Source organism: Chenopodium quinoa, unplaced genomic scaffold, assembly GCF_001683475.1.
Source record: "Chenopodium quinoa cultivar QQ74 unplaced genomic scaffold, ASM168347v1, whole genome shotgun sequence".
Lineage (NCBI taxonomy): Eukaryota > Viridiplantae > Streptophyta > Magnoliopsida > Caryophyllales > Amaranthaceae > Chenopodium > Chenopodium quinoa.
In genome coordinates, this window is record NW_018744970.1 from 715,863 (window position 1) to 725,527 (window position 9,665).

The window sequence follows — 9,665 nt, forward strand, 5'->3', positions numbered from 1 at the left end:
AGAGAACTAATTAAACTTAAAGCTTATGTAAATACTCCTACACATATACAACTCATGTATGCATAGTGTACTTACCTTATGAAGCTAACATATGCAAACACCTATTTACATAGTTACCTTCATGGTTCTTTAGCCATCATCATGTTTATCAACCATAACACTCATCATTGTTCTTGTTTCTCTATTGCTTATCATATATTGCTCAGGTTCCTTATATATATATATGTGACTGCTCAGGTTCCTTGTATCCTGTTCCAAGTATAACTTGTTCTTTCTATGCACAACTTATCAAACACATTAGATAGATAATCATCATTAGTTTACAATCATCAAAACCTAATTACTCAACAGAATCAGTTGATGTACTGCTCTGGGAAGTGTTGTCAGCCAGAGCAGGAAATCTATTTTCAAGTCTCTTTTGCTTATTCAAAATTATCCGAGCTCTTTGAAAACTGTTTAGACCCAAGTGATGGCGACATTTGTTTAGCTTTGCATTTTCCTTCCCCTTTTCACTTTTTTCCTTTTTTTTTTTAAAAAAAAGAAAGAAAAGAGAGTTAAACATTGTCATATTCTTCACAATTAGTTTTTGTTTGATTAATTAACAGTGCATGTGAATGTGTAGTTACCTTGAATTCTTCTGATTTACTAGTTATTTAGAATCTCTTCCATTTCTCCTTTGTAAAGTAACCTTCATACACTTCCCATGGCTTCATATTTGCTTTAGGAGAAGTGGCCGGGTATGGGTTTTTAAAAGTGATGAATCGTGTCCTTAAATTTGACTTGTGATAGCGGAATCACGAAGCCACAACACTATGAAACCTTTTTTGCCTTTCTCCACTTGGATCCTCAATGTGGAACATTCGCTGTGGATTAAAAAAAAAGTTAACTAATATTTTGAATAGTAACATGACTAACTAGTAAGTGAATAGTTTATACCTTTGTCTCCTCCCATATATTTACCCGATCCACTTTATCTATTTTTGCTTACTCATTCACAGTGATGTCTAATCTCTTAGCACTTGCACCAATTTGTTTTCCATAAGCGGGTTCCCATTCACCAGTAGGCAAGTCAAAATCATTAAATTCAAGCACCATAGGCTTACTTGATTGTTTTGCCTTTGATGGCCACCTATTCTTCTTAGATGATGTGGCTCGCAAAGCAACATCTTGGCTTGAGGAAGTTTTCTCTTGACTTTGTTGAATGGCCATATTTATGCTCCTTGATCTAGAAGTGCCTGCATAAAAAAAAAAGACAGAAACTGATAGAATTAAATGTACAATGAACAGAGCTATATTTTTACAGATTATAAAAGGTTTCTATCTACAAGTAAGTAACAAAGCAAGAAAATATAAATAATAAAAGCAACCTGCAGAGACATTATTTTTCAATTCCTGAAGTTATAATACCAATAAAAACAGTCAAGCTTGTACCGCACATATAAGAACTATGTAAAATTCCATTTAATCTGCCAAAGCTCAAAAGACTAAAATCCAAGTGAAACTGGAGATTCTATAGTCATTTAACATTATTGTGTAGCATTATAGTTGCAAATTAATCGAAGAATTAAAAAGAACTACAGATTGATAAAAAATGAAGCCTATGTATCAACATGTTCTCCCTCCTCATGGGCATACTCTTCATCAGCGACAATGTGTTCCCCCTCTCTTTGAGGTTGAACCCCAATAGATAGAGGCAGTGTATCATCAAATAGGTCATACTCTTCCTCATCGACAACATTTTCGACACCAACAATTCTTCTCTTGCCTTGAACAACAACCTGCCAGTTATAGTCAATGTTATCCCTTATATAGAAAATTTGTTTTGCTTGTGAAGCTAAAACAAAGGGCTCCTCCTCATAAACAAATCGACTTGAATCCACTGAAGTAAAACCAAATAGATCATATATCTTTTTGCCTCACCGTTTGTCAGCCCACCTGCATCGAAAAACAAGAACTACAAAATCAACATAATTTAGCTCCCATATCTCTTGAATAACCCCATAATATGACTGTGTTGCATCAATAGGCCTAGCATCCTTAGATCTTGAGTATTCCGTAGAAGATGCGACAACCATAACACCACTATTTTGATGTACGCTCTTATCATCTTTTGAGGACGCCAATACCCATTGATGTCATAGCCTTCATAAGTGTTCACAAACAATTGAGGACGCCGTGAAAGCCATCTGATCGTATCAGATACATTATTATTTTGTTGCCCCAACTCACAATTCACTTGGTTTCAAAACCATTCAACAAAAGAATGATTATGTTTTTGCATCAAAGCATATGTACCTATTCTCGGATTCATTCTTTTTAAATAATTGAGATGAGTTTTTATATAAGGATGGACTTCTGAAAGGTTTTGAAGAACATAAAGATGAGCTTTCTGGATTTTATCTGATGGAGGCTTCACAAATAATTGACGACCGATCGCCCTTGCCCTTGAAGTCTGCCTTCATGCCGAGATGTTTGAACTCCAATTTCTTTAGCCTGAGTTAAGAACAAAGAACAAAAGTTACTAGCCTCCTCTGCAATGGTACCTCGAATAATACTACCTGCAGGATGTGCTTTGTTGATCGCCTTATCTTTCAAAGTTCCCATGTGTCTCTTATAAGGGTACATCCATCTCAAAAAATATCGGGCCACATTCCTTGATTTCTCGTACTAGATGGACAACCAAATGAACCATTATGTCAAAAAATGAAGGAGGAAAATACATCTCAAATTTGTATAATGTTTCTACAACATCAGTTTGCATTTCATCATGTTTATCTGGATCAATCATTTTGTTACATATGACATTAAAAAATAGGCAAAGTTTAACAATAGTGTGCCTAACATGTTTTGGCAAAGGACCTCGAAGTGCAATAGGCAATATCACTTGCATCATGACATGACAATCATGGGATTTCATACCAATTAATCTCTTATTGACCATTGAAACTAGACGCTTAATGTTCGACGAATACCCTGTAGGTACTTTGATGCCGTACAAACACTCACAAAATATTTTTTTCTCCTCTCTAGACAATGTGTACCAAGCTCGAGGCAAAAATGTCTTTTTTGTTTCGTCATTTTCCACGGGCCATAACTTTGGTCGAATATTTGCAAGCTTCATGTCTTTCCAGACATCTTTAGTATCCTTTTTCTTGATAGGTATATTCAATAATGTCCCGATGATTGAATCGCATACATTTTTTTCAATATTCATAACATCAAGACAATGTCAAGTGTTTCCAATAAGGAAGAGTCCAAAATGTAGACACCTTTTTCCAAAGACCCTTAATAGAGGAAGTTTTACTAACTTTCTCGAAAACTATCTCAACATCTTTGATTCTCTCCCACAACTCTATACCACTAAGTGGCTCACGCAACCACTGTTTCTCCGGGAACTCATTGAATTCAGCTTTTTTCTTACGATAAGGGTGATCTCGATGAAGCAGTCATCTAGTATGCATATAAACATCCTTTTCAAAATTCTTGAGGCGTGTTGGTTCCATTTTGTCCTCACAAATGGGGCATGGTTTTTTCCCTCTGACTTTGTACCCATACAAGTTCCCATAAGCTGAGAAATCACTTACAGTGCAAAAATTTATGACACGCAAAGTAAAATTTGTACTTGTATGGGCATCGAACATTGGAACACCTTTATCCCATAATAGTCTCAAATCCTCCAAGAGAGGCTCCAAGTAGACATCTATGTCATTACCGGGTTGTTTGGGACCCGATATTAGAAGCGACAACATGATGTACTTACGTTTCATGCATAGCCATGGATCGACAAAAGCACCGGCCATGTGCTGTGATGAGAGCTAAGGGTACCGTAAGGATTCATCTCGTCGGTACTTAATGAAAGTCTCAGGTTCCTAGCCTCTTTACCAAACTCAGGAAATGTATCATCAATATGTTTCCATTGCTTCGAATATGCGGGATGCCTAATTTACCCATTTATCTTCCTCTCTTGTGCATGCCACACCAAGTTTTTTGCATCCTTCTTGATAGAAAAAAGTTGTTTAAACCTCGGTATTATAGGCAGATACCATAACACCTTAGCTGGTGGCCACTTCTTGCGATTAGCGTTTGAACCCTCGCGGTTGTAGCGATTAACAGCGCACTTTGGACAAGCATCAAGATTTTCATACTCATTTCGAAAAATTACACAATCATTAGGACATGCATCGATCTTCGTGTACTCTAGACCTAAGGGACACAATAGCTTCTTTGCATAGTAGGTAGACATAGGAATGTCATTCCCTTCAGGAAGCATGTCTGATAAAGCTTCCAACAACGAATTGAAACTTGTATCGGTCCAACCGTTCTTCACTTTGAAGTTAAATAATGTTAAAACCCTTGAAAGCTTAGAGTACTTTGCACATCAAGGATATAAAGGTGTCTCGGCGGCCTTTGACACATTTTCAATCATACGAGATTCTTTGTTCACATGATCACCCAAACCACCATCATCTTAGGAATGCGATCCTCCTCGAAATTTTCATCAGTATCCCTTTCATTATCATCATATTGTTCTCTATTCTCCATATCAGTGTCATTGATTGATCACCTACTAGTTATAGGAATTATTTTCTCACCGTGCCAATACCAAATGGTATAATTTGCCATGAACCCACGGCAAAATAAATGGTTTTCAGCTGCACTAATTTCCTTCCACTTATTCACATTGTTACAATCACGACAAGGGAAAAAGATTGTTTCCCCTTTAGTAGTTCTCTGGTGTTCAATAGCAGTTCTACAAAATTCCTCAATCCTGTTCAAGAACTCGGGTTGAGTTCGATTTTCATCATACATCTAATCACGATTCATTTCTTACTACAAATTATAGAAAAACCAAGCATATAACTATTAGAACAAGTACATTAGAAACAAACAAAGGCAATTACAATAGAATAGCAACCAGAGATTATCAATCAACTCCCACAATATAAAATACCTCAAAAAACAGTCAAACTCACAAGTATGATAAAAGTGCAAGCACAATTTATATATTCCTACCAGGCTACCACTAATTCATTCTCTCTCTAGAATTATAGTTCGGTAAAATCAATACAACCAATTGGAATAACCAAATAAAATTGGTGTGTTTACTCATTTTCAGCTTTGAATTTCAACTCTAATAATTTTAGTTTTGATTCTCAGTTCTGAATTTCAGCTCTGAAATCAATTCAGAATTTCAGCTCTAAAACCAGTTCTGAATTTCAGCTCTAAATAAGCTTTATTTAGTGCAAAATAGTGCATGCCGGCAGATGTTCTGCTTAACAAACAATGCTAATTGTTAACTTCAATTCCTTAAGATGAAAGAGGTATATAACAGATGCTCAGAATGAAAAAAAACAGTGCATGCCGGCAGGGAATATTCCATAATATTTCCAAATATCCAATCACCACAACAAAGGCACACGTGTTTCGTTTACATTTCAGGTAGTGCAGGCATCTAGTATCAACTAAGTCTAATGCATAAGTAAAGCACAAATGACTGCAAACCCACATAGCAAAGTGTAAAACTGTAAATACTACAAGAACCCAAATCAGTAATCTCTGTAAGAAATTCCTATCCACCTACGAATATGTATAAATTTGATAGGTTGTGGGAAATCTCACTGATCAAACTTTAGCAATCTCACATACTGGAGCTTCATAGTGACAGTTCATCATGCAATAAGAACCTAAATATATAGATACAAACCATCTGCATTAACAATCTTTATAAAAAAAGATAAATAATATTATCCATTTATCATCATAAACTGTCATTAACCCAGTATTATTATCAATATGCATCAATGCTTCATATTAAAAAATAACTAAGGGTTCCAGGGTTACTCCAAAACATTCCTAAAATCGAAAAAGATGAATCCCATAATATAATCTTTATCTAAACAAGTCATATTTCTTGACTATTCGTTAACAACTTTCATGCTCCCCATACCCAAACAACTGAATCAGAAATTCTTTTTTCGTGCTCCGTATTTTTTTTTGGGTCTAGAAACTTAACTATGGAACGCAGACACAAACATTTGTGGATTCACAAAAAAAAAGAAGCTTTGAAATCAGTTTTGAATTTTAGCTCTAAAATCAGTTCTGAATTTCAGCTCTGAAATCAGTTCTGAAAATCATTCTTCTTCGTTCTATGTTCCTTGATGGATTAAAATATTAAATTGAGGATATAACTCATGTGCTTTTTAAGGATGAAATTTTAAATTGAAAATGGATATCAAATCTAACACCGGTACATAGTTCTTATTCAAAACTGTCATAATTTTTGTACACAACCAGAGACAATCAAACATATAAAGAAAAACTTAAATGACAAACCAATTAAATTAAGCAATTTATACACCTATTAACATCATCACACTCATAACACCACAGTTTATGCATATTAGACTAACTCTAGATCATAAAGTTTCTTAATAATTTTTTTTTGGAATAATTATTTTTATATTCCCTTTAATTATATTAGGCATTGGAATATAAAACAAGCATTTTACACCACCTTCTATTTACGAGTAATTATTTTTTTTGAAAGAACCTTCTATTTAATACTCGAATTTGTTATGTGAGGTTTTTTTTTTCTTTTTTTTTTGGAAAGGGTTTGTTACGTGAGATTTATTTAATATTTTTGGTTGTGTATACGGAGTCACAAGGTATCATAAAAGGTAATTATATAAACAATTAGAAATTACTTGTACTCCGTATTTAAATATTTTTTTCCACAATGTATTTGAATATTTGATCACATGATAAAATGACTTTTTTATGCTTTCTAACCTTTATACTCCGTATTGAACAAAAAAACATAATTTTTGTACACAACCAGAGACAATCAAACATATAAAGAAAAACTTAAATGAAAAACCAATTAAATTAAGCAATTTAGACACCTATTAACATCATCACACTCATAACACCACAGTTTATGCATACTAGACTACCTCTAAATCATATAGTTACACATAATCAAAAAGGGTAAAACTCGTAGCAGACTACAAAAAATTCTAATTCAATAACATGTGCAATGAAAACCCGGCAAAAAAAGTTCGAAAATCACCCAGAGCCCTGCCCATAGATGCATATGTATATAAGATATCATGACATATTGTATCATAACTATAACATAAGTTATCATTGTTCTACAAAAAACATCTCTTTGAATCATTCTTCTTCGTTCTCTATTTCTTGATGGATTAAAATATTAAATTGAGGATAGAATTCATGTGCTTTTTAAGGATGAAATTTTAAATTGAAAATGGATATCAAATCTAACACCAGAACATAGTTCTTATTCAAAACTGTGAAGTAGGTTAAATTCTCTGAAATCGGTTCTGAATTTCTGCTCTGAAATCAGTTCTAAATTTTAGCTCGGAAATCAGTTCTGAATTTCAACTCAGATTTTCAATTCAACATAGAAGTAATATTAACAACAAAAAAAGCAGCAACATTCAACCATAGTAGCGTTCAACATAGAAGAAATAATAACAACAAAAACAGCAGCATTCTCAATGTGACGGTTATTTCAATTAACTTGCACACACAAATTTACACACGCATCAAAGAGAAAAACAGAAGCCTGACATACTCGGCTAGTATGTACCCCAATTACAACCTTTATCTATTAAACCTCAATCAAAATAAAATCACATCAGAAGACATAAATCCTTCCTTGAAACTGAAATCAGATCAAATAAAGCTTGGGAAAGTTGGAATACAAAGAATGGATCAGAGAACACAACAACGTTGTACCAGCTCCAAAAATTCACCAAAACCTAATTTTGATTATATTTGTTCAAAATTATTCATAAAAAACTAATTTTCTTGGTTTTTAATAATCCAATTTCATTAAAAATTAATCAAGTAATTGAATTCCGCAACATTCAATTCAAATTTACATGTAAAACCACTAATTCGAAAGTAGAAGAACCCTAATTCAAAAGGAACACATACCTCAAAACCTTTAAAATCCACTGAAGCTGATCCCAAATCCGAGCAAACCAAAACAACAATGAATGGAGTGCGAAGCGGCGAAGGAGAAGGAGGAGCGGTGAAGGAGAAGCAGTGAAGGATGAGCAATTCGTTGTTGGAGCGAAATAAAGTAAGTATGAGCCATTTTTTTTTTTTTCTTTTTTTTTTTTTTTTGCAAATTTAACATTCATTAGATTCTTATTTTTTTAAAACCTTTAATCAAAATTTTAATGTAAATTAAATAAAATAAAATTAATAGGAAGTAGAAAACTAGAAACTAAATATTTGTTGATTAAAAAAAACAAAAAATATTGTTAGACTTATTATTTATAACCAGCATTAAAATTTACTTTGACTTATTATTTGTAACTAGCGTTTGTAAGCTAGTTAAAAATGTTTTGGTCAAATTTACTTTGACTTAATATTTTTAACTGTCGTTTATAAGCTAGTTACAAAATCTTTGGTCAAATTTTCTTTGACTTAATATTTGTTACTGGCGTTTGTAAGCTAGTTACAAGCTTTTTAGTCAAAGTTTTTTTGACTTTATATTTGTAACTGACATTTATTTAGTCGGATACTAATAAAACTTCAAATAATGATAAACCACATATTATTAACTGACATTTACTACGTTGGTTACTAATGTCATGAAATTTGTAACTGACATTATCTTAGTCGGTTACTATTGATGTTTTTGTAACTAGCATAATATATGCCAGTTACTAATAAGGCGTTACAAATAGCATTTTTTCTACTAGTGCCATACTCAACCCAAGGTTCCGTCCTTAAACTAAGGTGTGAAAGGTAAAAATAATTGAGGGTTTGGACCAAATCAACTTTACATTAAATTAATTTAATTTACATTTGATTTATATTTTTATTGAAGATACTAACAATTTATTCATGATGTAGCAATTTAAAGGAGCGCGTGAGATGTGAGTAATTAATTAACTTAATTACTTATTTTATTTTAATACTGCTAGTATCATGATTAGGTTAATTTATATTTGATTTAACTAACGCTATTATTGTTAAATTGCTTCCAATATTGATGTTTATTCTATTATTATTTATTGATCACCGTATTACATATTTATAGGTAATATGTAATTGAAAATCACGCTTAATAAGATAATTTGGACAAATGGTTTAGGTTCCTTTTTAATCTTATTGTTTAATCAATTGATGACAAATATTTTAGAATTATGTGTTGTATTAATATTAAACCAATTTAGCATAATAATATTTTGGAGCAAATTAAATATTTTTTTGTATGTGTAAATACCCAAATGTGTCTCCCCAAAACCGAACCTATTAATGAATACTTTTCACGTCATTTGATTATCGAACAAAGTGAAAGTGGGGAAAGTCTAATAATGAGGATTTTTTTATTAAAATATTTCTCTTTCTGTTTTCAAAAATATTTCTTTTCTTACTTTTTGTTTTATGAAAATAGCCAGTCCAATTTGATTTGGTCCATAATAAAGGTCCAATAATAGTGTAGTTGAATTGGGCTAGAAAAGAGCTTTCCAATGATATTTTATTAGCCCCAATTTAGATGACTCGTGAGGAAGTTATGGATTAAATTAGATTAGGCCTAATGATTTTTAAAGGTGGCCCGATGATCTAGAGAAGGGCCTATTAATTATTTTTTTAAAAGAATATTTTATTTTGAATAAAAATAT

At 32.6% G+C, this 9,665-nt stretch overlaps 1 long non-coding RNA gene across 2 annotated transcripts; it reads right to left on the minus strand.

The window, feature by feature from the left end:
• Positions 1-260: 260 nt before the first annotated feature.
• LOC110706465 lies at positions 261-8,165 on the minus strand. 2 transcript variants are annotated; one of them, XR_002508348.1, is made up of 4 exons: positions 7,963-8,165; positions 937-1,235; positions 627-863; positions 261-520 (listed from the first exon to the last, which is right to left on the minus strand). It is a non-coding gene; the product is annotated as an uncharacterized LOC110706465 (long non-coding RNA). The 2 variants fall into 2 exon arrangements; XR_002508347.1 differs by having other exon boundaries at positions 261-863.
• Between the last annotated feature and the right edge of the window lie 1,500 nt (positions 8,166-9,665).